The sequence below is a fragment of the Perognathus longimembris genome, chromosome 19 (assembly GCF_023159225.1).
Source record: "Perognathus longimembris pacificus isolate PPM17 chromosome 19, ASM2315922v1, whole genome shotgun sequence".
Lineage (NCBI taxonomy): Eukaryota > Metazoa > Chordata > Mammalia > Rodentia > Heteromyidae > Perognathus > Perognathus longimembris.
Genome location: NC_063179.1, coordinates 13,194,263 through 13,221,115, shown reverse-complemented (window position 1 = coordinate 13,221,115; position 26,853 = coordinate 13,194,263).

Sequence of the window (26,853 nt, the reverse complement as noted above, 5' to 3'; positions counted from 1 at the left end):
TGTAGACTACATAGTCATCGTATTGGATTAAAAACCTCTCTCTCTCTCTCTCTCTCTATATATATATACCTTATGCATTATGTACAGAATTTCCATTCTATTATCTCTCTTTTATGGTAGTCAAAATAAGCTTCTATGTTAAGTTCTATTTACATGAACATGCATACACTTTTAAATGGACATATCTATGCATATATTCATATTCAGCACACATGTACACACTTGTCACAATACACAGCTTGTATTTCTTAATCTGTTTTGGTAACTGACACTAATCCTCAAAGTGCCAGGTGGGCTGGAATAGAAGCTAACATAATTCACCAAAATGATTGCTATTTAATTCCAAAAGCCATCACTTTATTTCATTAAATTGCCTCCAAATTCTCCAATTTGTTTCATTTGAACACCAAAATAAAAGAAAATGTTTCTAAAATTCAGAAAAGTTATAACCCAAAATACAGTTACTGCTTTGACCACAAATATAACTTTATAAGTGAACAAAAATTTTTACTATCCTATGATAAAGCTCTTCAGTTTAGGTTTTTAACTATGCTATTTCAAAGTTAATGAAAAGAAAAAAATAAGCTTTAGAAAGCAAAATGCAATAATGCCAAATCATTCTAATAAGATAGTATTGTGTACATGTAAATTGAATGTCTTAAAGTTTCATTTCATTGCTTTTCAAATGAATATACTACTTTAAAGTAGAAAACCTATGCAATATTGCAATATATAAGATATATTTTAAAACATAATTTTATTTTTATTATTAATGTGTTGTACACAGGGGTTACTACTTCATAAGTCAGGTAGTGGCTATGTTTTCTGAACAATGAAACCCCTTCCGTTTCTTTACCCTTGTCCCCCCCATCCCTGACCACATCTTGCATAATGTCATTTTCCCTGTAATCCATACTGAATAACATGATTGCATTTGTACACCTTTATTGCCTCCCTTTCTGTACCCCCACTATGTCCAGTAAAAATAAAAAAATTAAAAAGCAAAAGTAAAGCACCATCAACAACAGCAACAACAACAAACATGTTTCCATTTACTGGATTTTGTTGGGATAAATTGTATTTTAAATCTTCAGAGAAGTTACATTTTTGGGCTTCTCCAAGAAGGTTATCCTCCTTTTGTCTGTGTATGAATGCCAAGAGTCCTGTATAAAGTAACTTGTCCAGTTATAGTTTATATCTAACGTGTTCATATGAAAGAAGAACATGCTCTGTTCATTTCTCTGAATCTGGCTTGCCCACTTACCATGGTTTGTTCAAGGTCCATCCATTACCCTACTAATATCTCCATATAATTCTTTCTAATGGATGACTAAAATTCCAATGTGTTGATCCACTGATGTGCTGTAGGGCATCTGAACTCTTTCTATGACTTGGCTATTCTGAATAGTGCTGCATTGACATGGGCTGTGTAAATGTCTCCACCGTATCCTGACTTTTGATGTTCTGGCTAGATGCTGAAGAATGATATGGCTGGGTCATATAGAATTTCTGTATTTAGTTTTTTGAGGAACCTCCAAATGATCTTCTAGAGATTTTTAATAATTCATGTTCCCACCAACAGTGCAATAGGGTTCTTTTATCCCTACATCCCTACCAGCAATTGTACTTCTCCAATTCTTGATGTTGACCAGTCTAACGAGGGAGAATGGGATCTCAAAGTTGTTTATATTTGCATGGCCAAGAATGCTTATCACTTTTTCATGGCCAAGAATTTTAATAATTCTCTTATTTGTCTATTTGTCATTGTTACTTCTTTTTCTCTTCTTAGAAGTCTGTCAATCTTCTATGCTGCTCCCCCACTCCTTTTGTGGGTTTATTGGTTTGGGAGCTTGTTAAATTTTTGTACGGAACATATCTTTATTTTATCCACATTTATTGATATTAAAAATAAAATCTCATTTAGAATTGACAGAGGACAAATGACATTTTTTTTAACCTATGCTACATCTGCTTATTACTTAGTGCCCTCAACTCAAGGATTCAGGAATCTAAGAACTGTCTCATGATTTTGGCTCAAATACATGGACTGTCAAGATAAAATAGAAATTAGGTCTTAGTAAAATGGGCGCTACAGTTGAAGATTAGCCATTAGCTTCCCATCGATGCCAAGAGCAGCAGCTGGTCTTTAGAAGTCTCACATCTCATTTCCTTTCTGATCCTTGATTTATCCTGGGTGAACAACAAAGAATGACAACAAGGAAAAGAGGATGAAAGCACCATAACGTTGTTTTCAACTTATTGGAGAAAATAATTTTTGTCATTGAAGTATTGGCCTTAAGTTTAAATGTGAAAATTATTTTTTTGTTACTATATGTCAGAAATGTGCTCAGATCTCCTTAAAGATGTGTTGTGTGAGTTTCTGTATATGTATACGCACAAATACTCATACACATAAGGAATGCATGTGTATTATCACAAGAAAACAGTAAATTTGGCAGGTAGAGACGCAAGATCAAAATTTTATTACTTACATATATACGTAGTGACCCCTGCCTATCAGTATGGCTTGCATGCTCTAATAAATTAAAGGAAAATATAGAGATTTACATGCACTATCTGTTGTTATTTAGCTATGCCCTGATACCCTGAATGTCTTTCTGATCATATAAGTCTTCTCACTAACGCAGTTCATCAGCTGTAATGGCATACAATGGTAAAGATGTACTTATTGTACATGACAGTCAGTTTATTATAATTTAAATAAATGACTGGGACTACCACCAGATGGTAAAAGGATTGAGCAATTATCATTCTGGGATGTAGAAAAAAATCACATAAGCCTAATTTGGAGAGATTAATTTGACATTCACAGTATTGGTGGATGGTGATGGGAAACAAGTTTTCCTTGGAGCAATATCCACTTTCTAAGCTATCAAAACTTGTACTACAATGGAATTTCATATTTTCAGATTTGACCAATGACAAGAGCCTCTTGCTGAAGATAATTGTACAAAGATAGTTAATAGACTGTTTCCTTCCTGTTCAGGTAGTCAAGAATGGGGCTGGGTACTGATGATGATCCGTTGGAATTACTTGTCACACTTCAGATGACAGACTGGTATAATTATCTTGGGACTAGCTTTACCTAGTATGGGCAAGAATCTGGATTCCAAACTCAGTACTTAAACTCTGTCCTCTTAGCAAACCTTATCTTCCATGACAGGATGTTATAAAAATTGGAGTTCTCTCAAAACGTTTGGAAAAAATTGAAGAGGTTTTCCTTTGAATTTTTTCTGACCCCTCTTTTACTTAATGATGTTTGGCATTGTCCTTTCAAATTATATAGCATAACTTTCCATAAATGCACTCCAAATAGCAGTGTGTTTTCTGAAGTAGCAAAAAACAAGAAAAGGAAATTCAGAAGTTAGCTAGTTAGCTGCAGTGTTTTTAACAAATTTGCGAGTTGAATAAAATTTGAAATCATTAAAAATAAAGTGAGAAAAGTTTTTTCTCTCACAGGATTTATCATTATGGAACATCTGGCATTTGGAATACAGATATTAAAATAAAGAACAAGAAATTTTACAATATTGTTCAAATTGAATAATTGATAATTTTTTCTTTTTTTTCAAATTAGCCCACCCTTGTTTTCTTTTCAAAACACATCTTAAAGACTCAGAACTTTGAGTGCATACTATACATATTCTAATAAGTGAACAATATGCATTTTAAAGAAATTTGAAAGTAAAGTTGAGAGTGTATTGTAGAAAAACTCAAAATTTTAACACATTCCCAGCAGGCAAATATAATAACCAAAATATCTCTGCCAAATTAATCATTTGATGTAGCCTGTTTCTTCTTTTTTTAAGGAGGCAGCTGTGTGGTTGTCATTTAACTGGATTTTGAAAAACAAAATGTATAATTAGCAGTCATTAAGCAGGTAAGTTATTCTGCACATGACAGTCTTCCCCATGTGCTCTGCAGGTGAATTCTTCAGTAATAATGAGAACAGACACAATGCAGTATCTTGAAGGCCATGAAAGCCTGTGTCCAGTCATAAGTTGGACTAGATTTTCTTCAAAGTTCTTAATTATAGGTCACTTAGGAGGTGAGACAGATGGTCGAAGGGTAAAGTGGCTAACAAGACACAGAGACAGGTGGCAGAGATGCAGAAGGAATTTTTTTTCCTGAGATAATGTCAGTCTTGGTGAATTTTGACATTGAGACTCCCAGGGTGGGCTCACTTGTGGGGCTAGTGAAGAACTGATCATTGGACTCAAGTGAAAAGATCGATATTATTCACTATTACCTTGAAAGAATGTGCTAAATTGCAATGAATTACCCATTATGAACAAAAGAATATTCCTGCATGGCCTTTAAGTTCAAGAAGAGGTAACTTAGTTACAAGGATGATTGCAACTGTGAATTTGCATTCTCTCTTTGGAAAAGCCTGTTGGCTCAAAAAGACAAAGGACAAAGGGTGAACTAATCCATCAGGGATACTTATAAGGCAATATGTTGTAAACTAACTGTATAACTTGGAGGGGGGATTGGGGAGGAGGGAAAGTGGGAGGAAAATGAGGGAGAAGATAAGTTTGACAAAAAATGTACTTACTACATATGTAATGATAACCCCTCTACACATCACCTTGACAATAAAATTAAATAAATGAATAAATAAAACATGTTGTTAGGGCAAGGAAAATGTTTGTGTGTAAAGTTAGCAAAATAAAGATGTAGACAACTGCCAACAGGCTCTGTTCTTTCATATGTGTTACAGGAATCTGGCTTCGACAGGGAGTTGTAGACAAGTATATTAGACAGGTGACCGCAGGGGAGTGATACATTTCTGGTGCTTTACCTAGGACAGTGGCCAGGAGTTGTGGTCAGGTGGATTCAGTTGTGACCTCAAGAAAGGGGTAACTCCCTCCAGGTGTTTCAGTTACCTAGATAACACAGGAATGGGGAAGATGTAAACAGGAGGGTGGGGGTGAGCGGTTATCTGTTTAGAGCCCTCCCAGGGACAAACCTCACAGTCTACTTTTCTATACCTTCTGGACTTTGACAATGCAAAGAAATTAATTATTGAAAAATACACACACACACACACAAACACATTCTTTAAGGTTACAAACACAACACATAAACTTTAAGATAGAGAATATATATGTATTTAATTTTACCAAAGGATTTCAGTTCAATATGTCAATTCATGTGTACAATTTATCTTGATCAATGCTATCATATTAATAATTCTCCCCAATTTTCCCAACCCTGTTCATCCCCTCAGTAATCCTATTTGCATTTTCCCAAACACTGAGGTCCATTTCCACAGTGAGTCACTCTTTCTTCTCTATATGTTTGTCCTACTTTTTGTTGATTATAGCAGCGGCCCTCCTCCTGCCACCTTAACAACACTGGTTCCAGCTTCCATAGTTTAACATAGTTAAACTGTAAGTTGTTTGGAGGAGTTATACCATTGGAATCCTGGCCTCATATATATTCATATTGACTTTAATACACTAATGCATAGATAATGTGCCTATATATGTATATATATATATTCTTATGACTTCTGTCTTCTTAGTTTTTCACAGTTATTTTGCGGTTAATTATTAGGATGCAAAATAAATCTTTCCCCCTGAAGAACAAAGAACAAAGGAAAATAGCAAAAACCAACAGAGGACCAGAAGTTACGGAGTGAACAGCTTTTCTTTGAGGGCAAGGGTACAACATTTTCTAAAGGGCAGGTTCGAATCTCTTAGACTGTTTCAGTCACTGATGTCATCGAGAGCAAATTGAGTGGATTTATGTAAATTCCATAATTATAATCATCTTAATAATACCACAGCAACTTTTGAGTCGTGAATTTATATTAACCAGGAAGTTCTGAAATATATCCATGCATACTAACCTGAATTTAAAATCCTTACAGAAAATGCCTCATGATGCTTTTAAATCCATTTCTATTGAGTTTCCCTCAGAGATGTAAGAAAATCGAGAGTGTCCTTTACACCTTGAATGGAGGGAATAAATCCCTGTTGTGCGCCCTCTGAGAGGCCAGCACTGCTGCAAAGCATCCTGGAACAGGGCCAGCTGTGATAGAAGCAAACAGACAGTACAACCTGTCTGTTAAGGATATATCCTAAGAATGCATTCTATAAATAATTGCACAGAACTCCCATAGTTTTATGTGCTGCAATGGAATAGAGTCATATAGACTAGTCAGATGTAAACTTTTCAAAACTAACAGTTTTCTGTCTAACGTGGGATCTTTGTAAATGTCCCACATTTGGTTAGCAAAGAATCAAGGTTTTTGAAATATCCACTCTGCATCTCCCTTAACAGTAATGTAAGATGTCCTTATAGGCTCATAAGAGAAATGCATGAAGATTATATGTCGATGACACTAATACAGAACCATGCCTCTAGCCCTGCTTTTCACGGGTTACTTTTAGGATAGGGTGTTGCTTCTTGCCTTAGTGCATGGCCTAGACTGAAATCTCCAAAAGCTTCTTGAAGTCCTGAGTATCAAAGGCATTCTCCACTGCACTCAGCTTCCCTCCGTAGAAGCGGGGTGTCCTAAAATGTTCCTTCTGGACTGGCCTGGAACCCCAGTCACAGCACCTCCAGCCTCCCAAATAATGTGGAATAAATGACATGAACTACGTTGTCCAGCTATGTGTTGAAAAGGGGTGTGGCAAACTATTCTTCCTGGACTATCTTCAAACCATGATTATGCTGATCTCAACCTCCTACTTCCTAGGATTACAGGTGTACAACACTGGAATTCATTTTATTTATTATTTTTAATATGATTTAACAAATGCTTTGCCTTTGATGAATAAAGAGGAAACAGTTTGTATTTCACTATCCATTTTGAAACTAAGTGGAACAATTTCATTACAGCATTTGTTGGATATCATAAATTGAATGCCTTGCTTGGGGACATTTTGTATTATATTTATTTTTATCTAATCTCAGACTCTTATCATTGTGGAAAATTTTTTTTCTAGTTGCATTATTTTGCCCTTTTTTTTTTTTTTTTTTTTTTTTGGCCAGTCCTGGGCCTTGAACTCAGGGCCTGAGCACTGTCCCTGGCTTCTTCCCGCTCAAGGCTAGCAGTCTGCCACTTGAGCCAAGCGCCGCTTCTGGCCGTTTTCTGTATATGTGGTGCTGGGGAATCGAACCTAGGGCCTCGTGTATCCGAGGCAGGCACTCTTGCCACTAGGCTATATCCCCAGCCCCTATTTTGCCCTTTTAAACAAATGGATATTTAAAATACACATTGATATGTATGAATTTCATACATTATGTAATATTCATAGATTTAACATTGGTCCAGAAAGAATAGATGCTAATTAAGAAATTTATATTTTTTCTAGCTAGTTGTTTAGTTATTAACATGCATACTTTTCTGAGGGACTCAACTTTTAATGATTGGTGAAAAGCAAATGTATTTTGTACGTTGGAGTCAACACGAAAAAATATTTTCTGTATCTTCCCCAAAACGAGATTGGTTGTCATAATGAGCCTAAGGCAAATCATAATCAACTGTTCAAATTTCAGGGGATGATCTAACAGCTTTGGGAAGGAACTTATCCTTTCTGTTCCTTGGAATCTTATATTATCACTAGAGCAAGCTTCTGAGAAGTTGAGAAGCAAAGGCTTTCTTTTAAACACCACTGATTTATTATGTTCTGTGTGTTTAATAACAGTCAAGTTTTTAGCCACAATTGCAGACTTCCTTTATATAATGTTTGATGGTCCTAAAATTAGTTAAGTCTTTCAGTTTGCTAGCATGAGAGGAGGCATCTGCAGTTTCTTTTAGAATCACAATGTGAACGTTAATGTTAAGTGGACATTGCTGTAACTTTTTTTCAAAATACATAACAAGGAGTCACTATTTTTTGGGGGGTAGGGAAATTGACACAAAAATCTGAGATACATAATTCATGAAACCAAACTAAGATGTTTCAAATGTTTCCCAGATAACTTTTGAGGTTAAGATTTGCTCCAGCAACTTAATGTGTTAGGGTGGCTAATAAACAGTGGGTCCATATGATGTATCATCCAAATCTGCACCTAGAGTGAATGGGCACATTATTAATTGTTTAGAAAAATGGTCAGTAGTGAAATGCTGTGAGCAAGCGGTCACAAGGTTTCCTTCTCTCCTACACCAGTAGTTCTACCAATAGAGGCAAGCTCTAATGAATTTTTGTTTTAACACAGAGCCATGAATTAATGAAAAGCTACACCTAAGATCAAGAGCCTCAGGTAAATTATTTGGTGTTGTGTGATCTTACTCAGTTATTTTTGTGAGGGTCAGTCAACATATAAACTAAGAACAATAGATTATGGGGAAATGCACACACCAATAAAAACATCATTTTTGCATTTACATATGTACTTGAATTCAGGCCTTAAAAAAACAAAATGTGCATATATTATTCTCTCACATATATGAATTCATATATATGTATGTGTGTATATATGTATGCACACATGTGTATGTACATATATGTATACACACATAAATCACACAGATGTTACTGTGTACTTGAATTATATGAAAATAATACTTAAACCTGGTTCCTTAGCCTGAATAATACAACTAACTCAATGAATCAATTTCATTGATGAGTATGAATAAAATAATAAGTAACTTATTTGATGGTGCATAATTATTGGTAGAATTTGCTAAAAGCATCCATATTGAGACAACTGCATTATTAAGCAGTATGGATTACGATTTGCTAAAAATGTTAGCATATCATTGTTTACATTTTTCAGATGTCACACGTGTGCACATTCCAATACCTACTAAGTATAAATTTTATGTAAATTTGTTCTTTATTTCTGTAACCCATTGCCAAAATCTTTGATTTTTTTTGTAAGAAGTTGGTTAAAAGTCACATTCTACATTGGAAGAAAGTCCCTGTGTTATGACAGGAAGAAGATCAATTGTGGCTACAATTGAGATTTCATAGTGCTATCAGTTAAGGGAATTACAATTTAGAAAGAAGGCTACCTTTGAATTCTACAATAATCTGTTTTTAACTAATTTTTCATTGTAAAAACTTATTTGACTTCAGAGTTTATATTAATAAAGTGGTATATTACTTACTGTTTTTGTTTTTCAATTGCACACTTCTATCTACCTAACATTTATCATTCATCAATGATTTACTAATCAACCTATAGCATTTTATGTATATAATTTTCAGATGCTGTACAGAAAATATGCAATATTTTATAGCCCAGCATATTTTCTAGCAGTTTCAGTTAACATGTAATTTAAACCATAAATACTGAAGACAAAATAAATGAAATGCAGACTATGAAATACAGATTAATTTGAATCTCAAAGGAAAATTTATTTACTTTTCAAATTACACATTTATTTGATAGACAATATTTGTATGTAAAGTGTCCTTTCGCATACAAATTATCTTCATAAATTTTAACGAGTTTATGTATAACACTTTCAACTTAGATATTTTAAAATTTAATTATGCGTTTCCTACTTTATAACCAGTATTTTCTTCTAATTAAGTTTGTTTGAAAAGCTATAATCATGTAATAAATGACAGTGGCTTTAGTTTTTCACTTGCATAGGTAGGTTAATTAAAGAAATGAAGTGTTTTCTTTGCACAATTGTAAAAAATGCTCTCATGATGCAAAGTACAAAATTAGAATAAGATAGATTACAGGATAAAATAGATTATAAATCAACTTTAGGTATTCTGAATATTTTATAGCAGGCATTTGCAAACTAAAAAAATGACATTTATATAGCAATGCACACATAATTTCCCTGTTGCATGTCATTTCACTGAAATGAAAGTAATTTTAGAATGCAAGGTCAAAGAAATGATTACCTCCAACAAATAATAATAAAAGAAACTAAGGACTAGTATCAGGAAGCAGCTTAGCATTTTCTTATTCTGCGGAGCCTTTAATATCCAATGTAAACCTTCAGATAAGAATGGGTAATGTGAGGCTGGAAATTCTTAAGGTAATATGAAGATAACTTCAAGGCAGATAAATTGTTCTTTTGATTTAATGACTGCTACTGTTTCCTGCTCAGAAAACAGTCATGCACTGGAGGAACCCGTATCTCCTATACCTGATAAATGGTCTGACCAGGACAACCTCCGTCTCAGCAGGAAAGACATTGAACAAATTGTCAGCATGATTTACATACAAGTTGTCAACAGCATCTGGGTTCCTCTGTGAAAGAATGATGGGTAGCAGATGTTCTGGGAAATGCTACCATCTGCCCTTTCTTAAAATACATCCCCTGTGAAACAATGCATTTGAATGGATGCCACAGAGATGATACCTCTCCTTTGAAGAAACTAACCTGCTTCAATATTTCAGTGTTACTTGTAGCTATCACAGAAACAAAATGGTGTAAAGAGTGCAGGTGCAATCAGGTCAAGTGAGCAGACAGACCTTGTAAAAGGGTCTTAAATTCAGTCACATAACTTAGAAAGAGAATGGTTGATGACTCCCTAGAGGAAGCATATGCTGGAGAAATTTCATCAGGAGTGAGGAACTCAGGCCTTGTGTGTATTGTCTACTGGTGATGTCACTTGCACTCTGAGATATTCTACTGTGTCTTCATAACCTTTAATGGTGCTTTCTCTACAAGAACAAAAATCCACAGACAACAAGTAAATATATAACTCATTCAATTTATCCTTGTATTGATAAGCTTACGTTGTCAAAGTCCTGAGTGTTTCGTGCTCAATGATTTGTCATTATACTAGGAGCTCTAATAGCTGCCAAATTCCCTCAGCTTTGTAAATTACTTAGTTGCCATCTCAATCTTTATCTTTATAAATGGAATTATATTTAAACAAGGAGTTTCTTCTAAAGAGATGTTAATTAAGTTTATGCTTCTTAGGCTGGAATCCCTATATTCAAAGGAAATAACCAAACTATATTTTAAAAATACCTATCAAACAGTATTATATACTGAATGTAAACAAAAATATTATTTGTAAATACAATTTAAAGTACACAAAACCACAAATAGTGCATTATTTTCTTTCTCTGCTCTTGTTATTTCTCCTGTTTTCTTTCTTTCCTTCTTTCTTTCTTTCTTTCTTCCTAGTAGCATTTTGACTTCATCTGAGGATCTATAAATTTTAAATTATAAACTCATTAAATATAACATGTTGGATATTCATCACATGAACAATAAATATTATATAAACTGTTTATTAGCTTTTCATTATTTAGAAGATTTTTAATTATGATCTTATGAACATTTAAGAGTCCATTAACCGTATGTCATCTATTGTATTATTATTGAATATTTCATCTTTCTCAAATATAATTTTTACAAATAAAATGTTATAGTAACTAATGTCATGATAATAATTTATTAATAGTCACCTGGATAAAAAACAAATTCTCCTCTGTAGATGATTATCAATGGTAAGAACACCTAAATAGATGGAGCAGAGGCCAGTGCATCCTCAGATTTGCCTGCGACATCAGAGGGCAGTCAGCTTCCTTCATTTAAAAATAAATGATGCCTCTATGTAAGGGTACCCACCTGAAATCCCAGCTAAATGAGAGACAGAGAGGGAGGATTTCTCAGCAAGGCTTTCCTGAGAAAAATGTGAACGTCTATTCAAAAATTTAAAGAAAAAAAATGCTTCAATTGGCAGACTGTTTGTCTAGGAAGCTTATAGCCCTAAATTCAAATCCCTAGGCCTATTAAAAACTAATAAATACACACTAAGGAAAATTAGCAGTGTGTACATTTAAACCCACATTGAAATCCATGAAGTCTGGCCTTCGACAATTATCTTTAACATTGAAATTTCAAAAATTGAGCAATGTTTTATCTTTTTTCTTTTTTGTATTTTATCCAATTATCTCTTCTCAAATTCCTTTATTGAAATCTGGGAAGGTAGCTTCAAAATGAATGATGGTAGATTGAAAGAATAAAAAATAGGCATGCGGTCCATTTTATCAGGTAAGTCCTTAGAAAATGGAAAGCATCAAGGAGCTTTTTATTATCATATATAACCATAATCTTTTTTCACTTCAGCTCCCTTCTTACTTGGAGAAGTCAAAGAATATTATTGTATATTAAAGTGAACACAAATGCAAAAAGAGCAGCTATTGTTTGAAAAAGGTAGGCCTGTGAAATAGTTGTTACTTAGAAATGAATTGTGGAGTTCCTAAAAATCAAGATTAGGAGATATGCTGTGTCAGATTACATTCACAGCTATTTTTGTTTATGTGTTTCATTTTTGTCAACAATACACTTAGGAACTTACTAATCATTTATCATGAAAATATAGTACATTTGTACTCTTGGAAATTTTGTTTCTGCCTTAATATCAAACAGACTTATTTTTAAATATCTAAATGGATATCCCACAATTTTATCTATCAATATCTGAGCAAAGTATAATAGGCCCATATAAGTCATTATGCAGAGTTTAACAAAAATAGTAAGGCTTTACTGTAATTTATGTGTTTACAATCATTAAAATTTGAATAATAGCATCTTGCAGAACAATAACGGCTTTTCAAGTGATTGAAGAACATTAATGGAGACTATAAATGATTTTATAGCGTATAGTTATGCTTTGTAGTACTGATTAGAAATTAATATTCTTTTACAAAGTTAGCATGCAAGGTGCAGGACACTGATTGCAAAGTTGCCCAATATTCTTTACCCTCTTTTATTTATATAATTTTATTTTTTCGCTTACTGAAGAGGCTAAATCTTTTTTTTCCTGTTTTCAATCAGTTGACTTGTTAAAACCAATAAAATATTAGCTTCTGTGAATTCTGCAGAAGTTTTGAAAAGCAAAGTTCTATGTGTGTCTCCACTGTGTTTCATTCTCATTTGTCTGGGACTGTTTTTAAGATTTGTTCAAGCCGGCCTCCAGGGGTCTGACAGACAGTACTGCTGGCCTATCTGTCTCCAGATTTCCTTGGTAAGACCATTTTGGGTTATCTGAAGACTAATTAGTGCATGGACATGCATGGAATCTCTATTCAGAGCATCTGCCATAGATAAATGAGCTGGTCCTACTGAAACCAACAAAATCTTCCAGAGCTGTAAATTAAGTAAATGTTTTACTGAAATACATACGCCACTAGGGTTTAAGTTTGTATTCTAAACAGTATAAATGTGAATAACCAGTGCACAAATGTATAAAGTTATTTTTGTTTTCTTGTCTTCTCTTTTAGCTGTAGTATGTTTTTAATGTCTGATTTGAGAGAATGCCCTTTAAACGACATGAGTCTCTCAAGAATAGAAGAGTCAATTACACACTATTGTTTTGCACCTGCCTTAAATCACAGGTTTACATGTATTTGCTTGAATTTGGTTAGCTTTTACTTTAATAGCAGTTGATCTTTAAAGGGATTTAGAAAATGTCTGTCCCTTGGAAAGATAAGATACTTGACACAGACTTTGATTTTACAAATCTAGTTCTCTTTGTCCATGAGCTGAAAAGTTTGAGCAGTTTGAAAACAAAAAACAAAAACAGAACAAAACAGTTATTCCAATTCATCCTGAAAAGATGTAAGGTAGTATTAACCTTTACTTAATTGTCAGGACCAGTGTCAGAACAAGAAAATCTCAAGAATTGTACAACAAAGCATTCTGAATAATAAAAGACAGATATTAACACAAACAAAATTTGCCTCTGGTTGTAAGAGTATTTAACCATTTTTGTCATTAAATTTTCCTCACAAAAAATATTAGTTCTTAAATGGATTTAATATTTATCTGGAATTTATTAAATTATTGATGTTTTATACTTTTATTATTAACTTTAAGTGTGTGTGTAAGGGAGATGTCATTTAACAAACCAGTGTATGAATACAGTGCATCTTGATCTGTGTGAAATATTATTTCTAAATCTAACTGAAGAGCCAAGCTAATTTTATTGGCTTGATTTTCAGAGGCAGTAATGATTTCTTCCCTTAATTACTATTTCAAACCTTTTCTTTTCTAAAACATTATGTTAGATAATAATAAACCAGTGTGACAGACAGCTATAAACATTATTGCACAGATAACATTCCAATTACTTATGTGCTATAAAGCTCACCTAATTTCCAATTACTCATGTCTTGTAAATCTCTTTCTGAGCCTTTTCCTCACCCACAATAAATGTCTTTGGCTCTTCAATCTCTCTTGGCTTTTATTTGTCTTCTTTCATTTAGAGCATGTGCTCAACTACTGAGTTCATACCATGTGTCAACTTCCCAGTAAGAACTTGTAAGTGTCTACTGCCTAAAACAGGTTTCAGGTGGTTAGGAGATGGGCTTTCAACACAATAACTCTCCCAAAATTTAGCAAAATCCCTTACATTAACTAAACTGCATTTTTGGGTTTTGTTTTTCATCTCATTGTTATCAACTGCATTTTAGGTATCAGTACTTCCATCCACCAGCATTGAGCTGTCCAAATAATCCAAAGGCCCTTTACTCAGGCATAACAAGTGGGAGTGTGTTTGCAGTAGCAGTTATGTAAACTAGATTACTTGTACTGTCTGTTTAGATTTCCTCCCCATAATGTGTGCATATGCTGTTTTCTGCTGTACTTCCTGAACATTTTTCCAGTGTTCTAGCATTGGAGGAGACATAACCCTCACAGGAAGTCTTTCTCAATTGGGAGAGGAGGCTTGTGCATAGATAATGTGTTACACCACCCTTCTCCCAGGTTCACATCTACAGTCCCAAAAGGTATTTCTCTATCTTTTTAGAAAGTTTAATGACCCAGACTTGTGCTATAACAACAACAGAACTCTACAGCAAACACTCAAGTTGGTTGTTTTCTCTGGCTTCTTTATGCTGTCTCCATGATATCGTGTTCAGATTTTCATCTTCATATCTTACCTGTGTATAGCCTAATTTTTACCTCTGCTTTAAAGAAAAGCTAATTAAGATAACAGCTTGATAAATATATATTGACAAGTAAAATCCCACTTTTCAGATGTCTTTAATAGTCAGATAATAGTTGCGTATGCTCCAATAATAATGTTACTTGTCATGCTTAAAACCTAAGATTTCCTAAGTATACAACCCATAATTCAAGTTAATAAAGTATGAACTCAGTATGGAGTGTGGACATTGTGTGGCATAGATATCTTCAGCCAATACAAAGACTTTTCAGACTACCAAAAGTAAGTAGTGAAGATATTGTCATTTATGAATAATATCAATATTTGAATTCAACTATGCATCTTAAAAGGAAAAATAAGATTTATTTCAGGATATGAGCAATTAATGATTGCAAGTCTACCAAGTGAGAAGCAAAGGTCCTGCTCTTTTTCTTTTCTTTCTTTCTTTTTTTTTTTTTCTTTGCCAGTCCTGGGCCTTGGACTCAAGGCCTAAGTGCTGTCTCCTTCTTTTTGCTCAAGGAAAGCACTCAACCACTTGTGCCACAGCCCCACTTCCAGATTTTTCTGTTTATGTGTTGCTGAGGAATCAGACCCAGGACTTCATGCATGCAAAGCATGCATTCTACCACTAAGCCATATTCCCAGCCCCTCTTTTTCCTTGTCTATGAATTTCCTTACTTAATATTTTTTCAAATTGTGTAGAAAAATGCAAGAGCAAATTAAATATCTTTCCTTCAAATTCAAAGAATGCCCTTGTTGACACCATGCTGAACTGAGGTATATTAGTTTTTACAGAATATGTGCTCATCTTTATGTAGCTTTAACTGATTACTGGTCATTATTTCTCTCTTACTTAAAAATGATTAAAAGTATCTCATTAATATTTCCAAAGATTATTTTATAATGAGAGATTAGGTATTTAGTTGCATCTAATTTAAAAAGGAACTTACTTTTTTTAGTTTTATTCCATTAATTTATATTTTTGTCTTTTTTATATTTAATTTATATTACTTAAAATAACCTCATTGATATTTCCACTGACTATCATATAATGAAAAATTAGATATTCAGTTTCATCTGATTAAAAAGCTAACTTCTTTAATTTTGTTCCGTTAATTTATTCTTTGTCTACTCATATTTGCAGTAGAAATTACTTTCTGTATCCATAAAATTTCATAAGTTTTCATGTTTAAAGTACTTGAGAAGAATTTTAGTCAAATGTTTAAATGATAATGTCTAATTTCTTATGTTTGAATGATAATCCAAAGAAATCATAAAAATAAATTAAGTGCTCTCCTCATATAATTCAATTTATTTTTATTAATTTTCCTTGAAAAACATTTACTTCTCATCATGCTCTGGCATCATAGTTGATTTATTATTAAACTTTCAAAAAATTAATATTTTACTTCCATTTCCATTTTATACAGAATTCATAATAAGGCACTGGAATTTAATCATATACTAATTATAATTTTACTGATATATTCTTTTATAAGTAAGTAAAAATGATATTACAACATTTATAAAAGTCTCTGGGAACAAACTGAATGTTTTCCCTATACTAAAAATAATATTAAATGTTCCTTAAAATTGGTGTTTTAAAATATCACATTATGGGTTTAGTGGTAGAATGCTTGCCTAGCATGCATGACGCCCTGGGTTTGATTCTTCAGCACCACATAAACAGAAAAAGCCAGAAGTGGTGTTGTGGCTCAAGGGGTAGAGAGCTATCCTTGAGCAAAAACAAGCCAGGGAGAGTACTTAAGCCCTGAGTCCCAAGTGCCAAGACTGGCCAAAGTAAATAAATAAATGAAAAAAAAAAACAACACATTATGATGAAGTATTTTATTATTAACAGAACTATAACTTCAAATTCTGAACTTCATTATTACGGTGTAAACATTACTATGGTGTAAACTATTCTTTTTTCCAGACTATACAACATGAACCATGTTCCCATACCTTTTCACTTTCATTTATTTTTAGAGAGTTTAGTAGTTTTTCCCAATCTTTCTCAATGATCTCCGATTTAAACTCCTCAATTTGCTAAGATTAACATTGAGAAACACCAAATACAGCCAATATGTTGAATTATTTCCATATCACACCTATTTCTTATGCTTCTAAAGTACATGAGTATCATTATTTCACATGGCTGTAGGTCATTATAACTACATAACACATTCTATAAAGAAGCAGGAACTTTCACCTCTCTGTAAATTTACCAGATTTGCTGTGAATTTCTTTAATTTATTTGTTCTGTTTTCTAGTTGTCTTTTTTATCATCTGTAGGTTAATTTTATGCCATGTTAAAATATGGTTCAAATTTTTAAGTTAAAAGGAATATTTAATTTCTTTCATAATCCATTTGCTCCTTTGAGCATGAAGGCACCACAGGAACTTTGTGTTTTGCCCTGCATCTGCAGTCTGCATTTTACACAACTTGATAATGTACATTACAGTGTAACTCCTTGAATTATATTACAAATATATTCAGGTTTGAAAATGTACCGTGAAAACTTTGAATATTCTATGCTTACTTAGAGGAGTCCATAGTTTGATGCTACCATAATGACAATGAATTCAGTTTTATTTTAGTATAGGTCCAGACATTGCCTTTGTTTGGATAATGGACTGGTAGTGATCTCTAGAATTTGTTCATTTTGCATAAACGAAGCTTCATCTTTGGAAGCAATTATAATAAAAATAATCCTAGGAGATATATTGTTATGTATTCACATGGTTATTGAAATCAAGGAAGGAATTATGAAATTTTTAAAAAAGTTTAATTATACATAATAAAAAAGCAAAAAGTAAGGAGTCATAGAACAAATGTTGTTGGATTTATTTTTCTTCCTTTTAGTATCTCAGTAAATATAAGGAGCAGAGTTTTCCAGAATGATTTCTTTTACATCTAGCTTCCAAATAAAACTGTTTGGAAATTTAAATTGAAGGAGTTTCTAAGACAGTATTAAGATCAATATCATTACTTCCTAAGGCAATTCTCCTTTCTCATTCACACATCTTTACATAAAGTTATTTTTTATAAAATCACTTGGCCTGTACTCTGAAAAAGTTGTTAGGAATCTTTTTTTAAGTAGATTTTGTATCCCATTACATCACTAATCTGATTTAACAATTCATGAATCCATTTTCTTCAATCATTTGGCCACCAATATTCTTAAATACAGGTTGTATTGAAAGAAAAATGAAAATTGTTATCCCTCCATCAACTTAAATTGCCTCTCTGGAAATAAATAAAAATGAGGTTGTTTTTGTATTTTAAAATATTTATAGGTAGCAATACATCATTTGCTTCAAGACTCAAGACAATGTTCTCCATATACCCATTTCTATTGCTTATTACCTGTGAGCATTAATAACTTAAATACCAATGTAAGGGTGGAGGTCGCTCCTGAAGGGGTTTCTGTGGCTTTGATGGCTGGAATTGTCTTATATACACTATTTCTGTGCTTTGTTATTACTTTCAGGACTTGTTTAGGTCTGTCTAGAAGTAACTACAAGTCAGAATGACATGAAATAAAAATGTACCAGAAGAATGAATGGAGAAGGAATGAGAACTCAGGCAAGAATTCACTATACATACCACAGAGTTGAGAAATATGAGGGAAAGGGTGGGTCAAAGGGAGGTGAAGATGTAGAGGTGGTGACACAGTTCAAGATGCATTGTACAGGTAAACTTATTTGTTTAATGGCAAACAATGCAATACACAATCAAAAGTTAAGATGAGTAAGGGAAGGGAGGGATGGGTGAGAATGTGGAAAGAGAGGTTAGTATTCAAAATGCACTGTATTCATAAACTGCTTCATAGAGTGGCAACTCCTTTGTACAACTATTTAAAGATAATAAAATAACGAATGAAAAAGAAGCACTAATATTTTGCTATTCACATATCCCACAATACTGTGCAGTGAATGAATGTTCTCTGAACTCATTCAGAATGTGTTTCCTATAATATTTTCACTAGAAATCTCTCAGAAGACATGAAACCCAACAAGACCATCACAGTGTTTTCTGACATGAATTATATTGCACTTAAAACAAATCAAGAAACGGTGTATTCCCAAGGGGGAAAATGGATATATAGAAAGATCAATATTCTGACAAATCATTAATACCCATAGTAGCCTTGTTAATGCTTTGGCACAAAACTTGGGTAAAAACATGTGGTTTAGCAGATCCATTAGGTCTCAGCAGAGAACTTTAATGTAGGGCACACACTATGGGGACACATCAGCTTTTATTGTGTCTCTCCAATGGTCATTGCTGTTTTATGGAAATGAGAACACAAGTAATATTACAAAGTTTCCCACATAATGTGATCTTAAGCATGTAGGCATTTGATACTGAATAATTCAATATCACTATCACTGAAATTCTCGAACTTCCTACTGGAGGAATCACTGTGAAGCAATATAGTTTTTATGTTCAGATTTTAGTTTTGTAACAAAAACAAGTATATTTTCCTAGTGCCTCCACATTCCAGCATATTGTATTGTGGAAGATAGATAGAAGAATGGATGGATGGATGGACAGATAGGTTGGTAGGTAGATAGATAGATAGATAGATAGATAGATAGGAGAGCTAAGTTAAAAGATATGTTTGTTACAGACTAATTCATTACAAATAACTAAATAACTAATAACTAAAGTCTGACACTGAGAAATATATGTTCTCCATATAGTGAGAGAAAGCCAGATGTTTTCAACTTCTGCTTGTACCTCTTAAAACATTGCCCTTAGAGCTAGGGCAGAAAGTCCACTGGTACATGAATAATTCACATCCAGTTATCTTGTCTTGGCTTGTAAGAATTGCACAAAAATGATCTTACTACCAAAGACATGGAAAATAATGTGTGAATATTTAGCTAATTGAAAATAAGAAAATAGTTCCATTTTAACAGAACTTTTAGCATAATAAGCTACAATGTTAACAATAGCAATGTATTATTTAGCCGTGAAATTTATGGGAAATAATGATTTGAAAAGGAGAAGGGAAATTTTTCTGAGATTATAAGAAATAGGATTGGCAATGAGAAAGGAGATGCTTTCATTGCTGTATTTATTTGCTATTTATTTATTTCATTTTTTGGTGTGGGTTCTCAGGCTTGAACTCAGGGCATGTGTATTGTTCCTTAGCTTTTTTACTCAAGACTAGCGTCCACCACTTGAGCCATACCTAGTTGGAAATAAGAGTCTCACAGATTTTCCAGCCTCAGCTGACTTCAAAAAATGATCCTCAGATCTTAGCCTCCTGAGCAGATAGTATTATAGGTGTTAGTCACTAGCACCTGACTAATCTATTTTGTAATTGCATTTTCCTGGAAATGATATAAGGTATGCCTTCAGTTATATATAATTCAAATACAACTTAAAATGGGATGAAAGCACTTCCATTTATAGATAAAAAGTTGGATACTTGAAATAAAGAATATCCATTCTTCGTGTCTTTAACTTTTTGAAACATGAACTTTTGTCCATTAGAAAAAAAATACACAAGGAAAGTACTCATTGCCACATTAAGGCACAAAATGACTCTTTACAGAAAGCTGATAAATTTCCTCTGTTGTAAAATTTTAATGTCTTTTCCTTGACTGTGTCTCTCACTTCTCTGGGGTTATTAAACATATTAAACAGCATAAAATTAAACTTTATGCTACCCCTAAGTAATGGAAAACCATTTCTAAGATTGATTTTGATAATTCACAAAAGTTGAGATTTGAAATATTTTATTCATACAGTAAAAATTAGCTGGACTCTGGCTTCATACATAAAAGTGTCTGGAAATTCAAAGTTACTGCCAAATATAACCTTCAGGGAAATCCAAAGAAATTTCATTCCCAAGAAGTTTTACCAAGGAAACTCTCAGTTCGGAGCTCAAAGCGGAAGAACTCCGCCTTGGGACTTTAACAAAATCTTCCATCTCAGCAATCCACTTCCTCTCCTTGTCCCACAAACTATTTACAGATAACATTTGGGGATGCAAATCCCTGGTGACCTCCGACTTCTCTGGGATCATGAGTGTTAGTCTGTCATGTTATACTAAAGTCAGCTTTGCACAGGCAACATAACCTTTGAGGATTCTTCCTCAAGTCTTGGAATTCACTAGAACCTGACTTGCATAAGAATGAGTCTGCAAAAAGGATGGAGTGACAGCAATATTATCCTTGGTAGAACTCCTATCAGAAAAAAAAATACAAACTTGAGATAGAAATGGAGAAGCAGGTTATCTGCCAACATTTTCTCAGTCTTCAATATTGGCTGCCTGATCCCCAAAGTGGAGGTTATTGCAAACCCCAAAAGTGCGGAATCCTTTGTGGTATCTGAGAAACCATTGAAAAGTTTGCTTTTGTTTTTGATACAATAAGACTATAAAACATATCCTTTCAAGATGATGGAAGATTATTCTTGGAAATTTATTTTTAGAACATCATACGGATCAAAGATTCGCTCACCACTGTGCCTCTAATTAAGTAGCATGATGTTGCACTGCCTATTCCTATGCACATAGCTTTATCTTATGAATCCAGAAACTTTCTCTGTTTGAGAAAAAGCACCTTTTTTTGGAAGGAAACACATGGTTTTCAAAATGCATGGAAGATAGAGATAAAACAGTAGTATATTCCATGTGGTCTAGTAATTGGAAAAATGTATCTGTTTATTTGAAAAATAAATTTTCACTTACAATTAATAGCAAATATAGTGTTGTCCAGAAGTTGACTTTTTCAGTTTTTACAAAGAAAAATATTACTTGAAAGGTGTTATGCAAAGGGATTACAGTTAAATATGTCAGTTTAGGATCTGGCATCTTGATCATTATTATCTCCTCCATTTCTTCCTTACCCACCAATCTTCTTAAGTTACTGGGCTCAAAAACGGATTTTTTTTCTAATTTATTTTTACTTGATTTACTTGATTTATTTGCTCTTTATATTTACTTGTTGCTTAAATATCTGATATATTGTTAAATCATTTTGTCTACTGGAGTGGCCTTTAGACAACACATCTCTAAAGTAATAGGTACTTATCAAAACATGAATTTGTAAGTACAAACAGGTGAGTTACAGTGCAAAGGGTGAAAGTTGTGCTGACCTAGAGAATTAGGGGCCCAACAACTGAGTCGCAGAGCTGAAGGATATAGGGGTATACTAAGGCAGAACCCTGATGCCATGGAGCTCAAGGAAGTGTATGCCTCAGTCTTAGGTTTTGAATTTACTCCATATCTGCCACTCTTTAGTTCTTATTACTCCCTTCTAAAATAAGAACACCTATGCTGTGTGTTCTTCACTATGGATGTCAAAAATGCATTACATACTGGATTCCACACTCTCCCTGTGAGGAATAATTGTAAAAGTAGACAATGGAGTCTTATGATGAGATTAGTGTGTGTATGAAAGAAGTGCACTACTTCTATGTTGTGAGAACAATGCAAGGTGATAAACCCTCATGTTAGCATCAACAGCATATTCCCAGCAAAAAGGGGTATTTTAAAAATGAAAAGCAGTTATTGAAAAATGTGACTTTTGTTAGTTTGCATATCTGTTTAATAAATGGCTTAATCGCAGGTGGTTGTGAGTCTATACATGTTTCAACATTTAAGGTGTTTTCGTATGAATGTGATTGGAATATATGAACAAAATAGATCTCATTGAGATATATTGAGGAAAAAGGGTACTTATGCATGACTGCAAATTATATACTGTTCATTTATCAAATACTAAATTATAACTTACTTCGTGTAATGTTTTAAACTGATGCACTTTTGGCATATTAAAAAAAAAATCACAGTTTTGACTTCTCTGCTGATTTACTCAGAGAAGCCCGAGTCAGGGAGCTGCCACATCCAAAGTGACATAAAGAACTTTTCCAAGTTTCATTTTCCCATGAGAACTGGAATTTCATTCTTGGCATCAAATATGAAAGTTGCCTTCTTTGAGGTGACAATCTCACTTCATAAAATCTGGAGAAGATTCTTCTAGTAAAGGAAAGCTGAATACCCATGGATATTTCCTGCTAGTCACTTTCTCCAGTATGAAGATTTCCCTGAGAAAAGTTGGTAGTTGAGCTTGCAACTGAAAGAGATGGTGTATTTTGAGTCAAGGAGTGATTTTTTTTTTTTTTTTTTTTTTTTTTGGCCAGTCCTGGGCCTTGGACTCAGGGCCTGAGCACTGTCCCTGGCTTCTTCCCGCTCAAGGCTAGCACTCTGCCACTTGAGCCACAGCGCCGCTTCTGGCCGTTTTCTGTATATGTGGTGCTGGGGAATCGAACCTAGAGCCTCGTGTATCCCAGGCAGGCACTCTTGCCACTAGGCTATATCCTCAGCCCACAACGAGTGATTTTTATGCAAAATTCTTCATTTCTCCCTACAAAATACGGAAAAGTCGGTATATCCAATCCATCAAGGTTAAATAAAATTAAATAAAGGATGATGCTTCTTAACCTTGAATGTCAGGAGATAAAGAATACAGTGGCGATTGTACAGTTTTAGGTGCTTCATTGAATAGTGCTGAAATCAGGGCTGGGGATATGGCCTAGTGGCAAAGAGTGCTTGCCTCGTATACATGAAGCCCTGGGTTCAATTCCCCAGCACCACATATACAAAAAATGGCCAGGAGTGGCGCTGTGGCTCAAGTGGCAGAGTGCTAGCCTTGAGCAAAAAGAAGCGAGGGACAGTGCTCAGGCCCTGAGTCCAAGGCCCAGGACTGGCAAAAAATAAATAAATAAATAAAATAAAAATAAATAGTGCTGAAATCAGTTGGGTAAACTGTTGAATCTCCTTTCTAGTTAGGCATAAAGTTAATTGCATATGGTTTTCATCACAGTGATTTTGAAACAATCAACCATTCTGGATTTTTACAAAATATCACCAAATATCGATAATGCATGCACTTATTGCAACTAACAAAATAGTACATAGTAAGAATAATTAGGGCTGGGAATATGGCCTAGTGGCAAGAGTGCTTGCCTGTTATACATGAAGCTCTGGGTTCGATTCCCCAGAACCACATACATAGAAAATGGCCAGAAGTGGCGCTGAGGCTCAAGTGGCAGAGTGCTAGCCTTGAGCAAAAAGAAGCCAAGGATAGTGCTGAGGCCCTGAGTTTAAGCCTCCAGGACTGGCAAAAAAAAAAAAAAAAAAGCACAAGAATAACTGATGAGCAATAACATTGCAGAGTTTGGGAAGAAAACATTTCATGATACCATCTTTTCCTATACATAACAACTGTAAAGAAAACAAGAAAGATAAATGAAAATGCATGTTCTGAATAGATACAGTATTTGAAAGTATACATGGTATTTTTATTGTTTAAAATAGTACCAAGAATAATCATTGTCTTAAAGTGTTTCTTTGGTTATAACAGAAAGCATAAAAAACTTCTACAAAATAAAAAGGTAGAATACCGGGCTGGGGATATAGCCTAGTGGCAAGAGTGCCTGCCTCGGATACACGAGGCCCTAGGTTCGATTCCCCAGCACCACATATACAGAAAACGGCCAGAAGCGGCGCTGTGGCTCAAGTGGCGGAGTGCTAGCCTTGAGCGGAAAGAAGCCAGGGACCGTGCTCAGGCCCGGAGTCCAAGGCCCAGGACTGGCCAAAAAAAAAAAAAAAAAAGGTAGAATACCAGAGTCCTATTTTACTATGGGCAATTTGAGTCTTGCCATATTATTTTGTTCTTTATTGAGTGGTGTATTCCTCCATCTTTGTTGAAGTCATTTAAAGTAGCAGACAGTGTCTCTTAGCTGATTTGGAACTTCAATGAGCATGTGTATGATATCTGTACAATCCAAATTCATTTTTAGATTCTATATCGGGAAAGGTCTATCTCACTATGAATAGAGATCGCCTTTTTGTATTTATCAATAAAGTTATTATCAGTTAGTAGAAATCTATATGAGTTTCAGTAAAGCTCATCTGATGAATATCATTGCTTCAGATATTTTTCTCTATTTGATTTATTAGAATTTATGAATTTGAAAATTTAATGTTTTCATTTTTAAATATTCACACATATATGAAATATACTGAGTTTATATTTATCCCCAGTACTCTCTCCTGTCTCTTTTGCTTATCATGAACATTCTTTCTTTTCTTAAATAATTTAGCTCATTTTTAAAAGAAATTGTAAATTATGCATATGAAGATAAACCCGAAACATTTCCAGAAGCATCTTCCCCTATAAATGATATAAACTCATCACTCTTTTTTTTTTTTCCGAGTCCTGGGGCTTGAACTCAGGGCCTGAGCACTGTCCCTGGCTTCTTCCCGCTCAAGGCTAGCACTCTGCCACTTGAGCCACAGCGCCACTTCTGGCTGTTTTCTATATATGTGGTGCTGGGGAATTGAACACAGGGCTTCATGTGTAAGAGACAAGCACTCTTGCCACTAGGCCGTATTCCCAGCCCCATCATCACTCTTCTTTCTAAGAATATAAAACCTCACTCTTACTTTATCTCTCTATATGTGTATATATATATATATATACATATACATATACATATGTGTGTATGTGTTCTGAGAGAAAACAAATATGTATACATGTATGTACTTATTTATATATGTATTCAGTTATGGAAGTGTTTTTTTTAATTTTTTTGTTTTGTTTTAGTGTGTGTTTTTGTTTTGTTCATGAGCTCCTGGGCTGGTTTCATGATCAGCTATTTTGAACGTGGTCACAATAAACATGTAGTTCCCATAAGTATTTCTATTGTATTTTGACTTTGATTCTTATGAGTGACATTGCTGTATCATATTATAGCTCTACTTTCAGTTTCTCAAAAAATGTCCATACTAATTTACATTTTTACCAATAGCATTTAAGATTTCTATATCCATAATAGCTTTTGTTGTCTCTTTGCTTCATGATGTTTATTCTGCCTGGGATGAGATACAATATTTTTCACATGAAATTGCATTCCTTTATTCTACTCTTATCTAGTACAAGTTTGATAATTCAACCCATTTTTGAAACTTTAAGCCACAGTAAATCCAAATAACACTATTTTCTACACGATGTTTTGGAGAAATGGTAGTTTGTCTTTTTTTTTTTTTTTTTTTTTTGCCAGTCCTGGGGCTTGGACTCAGGGCCTCAGCACTGTCCCTGGCTTCTTTTTGCTCAAGGCTAGCACTCTGCCACTTGAGCCATAGCACCACTTCTGGCCATTTTCTGTATATGTGGTGCTGGGGAATCGAACCCAGGGCCTCATGTATATGAGGCAGGCACTCTTGCCACTAGGCCATATCCCCAGCCTTGGTAGTTTGTCTTTGAAAACATGATTGTATTACAAAAATAAATGTGTTAATAAGGTGAAAGAAAGAATTCAGAGTTGAGTGCAGGTGGCTAAGGTCTGTATTCCTAGCTTCTCAAGTGGATGTGATGTGAACATTGCAGTTCAAAGCCAGCCCAGGCAAAAGTGTTTATGATACTCTTATCTCCAATTAATTACCAGAAAAAAATAGAAGAAACCCTGTGACTTAAAGTGGTAGAGAGAAAAATTTTAAACACAAAAACTCAGGAGCATCATCCAGAACCTGAATTCATGCCCCACAACCAGAAGGAAGGCAGGAAGGAAGAGTTCAAAATGATTCATTCATGTTTTTCCTGTGAAACATATTTTTCCAAATGTAAATAAGCATTATTTGAGGTTTAGAACCAGAAAATATTTTTTTGCCAATGGCTTAAGGGAGTGACAATAATAGCATGATTAGATGTGGATATTTTTTTCATGACTACACTTGTTCATCATTCTAGAAAAAAAAATGTCAGGTGTACAATTCTGATTTTTTACCAATTTTACCAGAATTTTGTCAGAAGTTTCAATGAACTACTCAGACTCCTTTTAACAAATTAAATGTCATTGGAATAGTTCATACTAGCAGCAAGGAAATGCTTTTAAACATTGATTACTAATCATTTTTCTCAAACTCTTGTAATTATGGTTGATTGATTATTTGTTAATTTCCTTCCTGTCACCTTC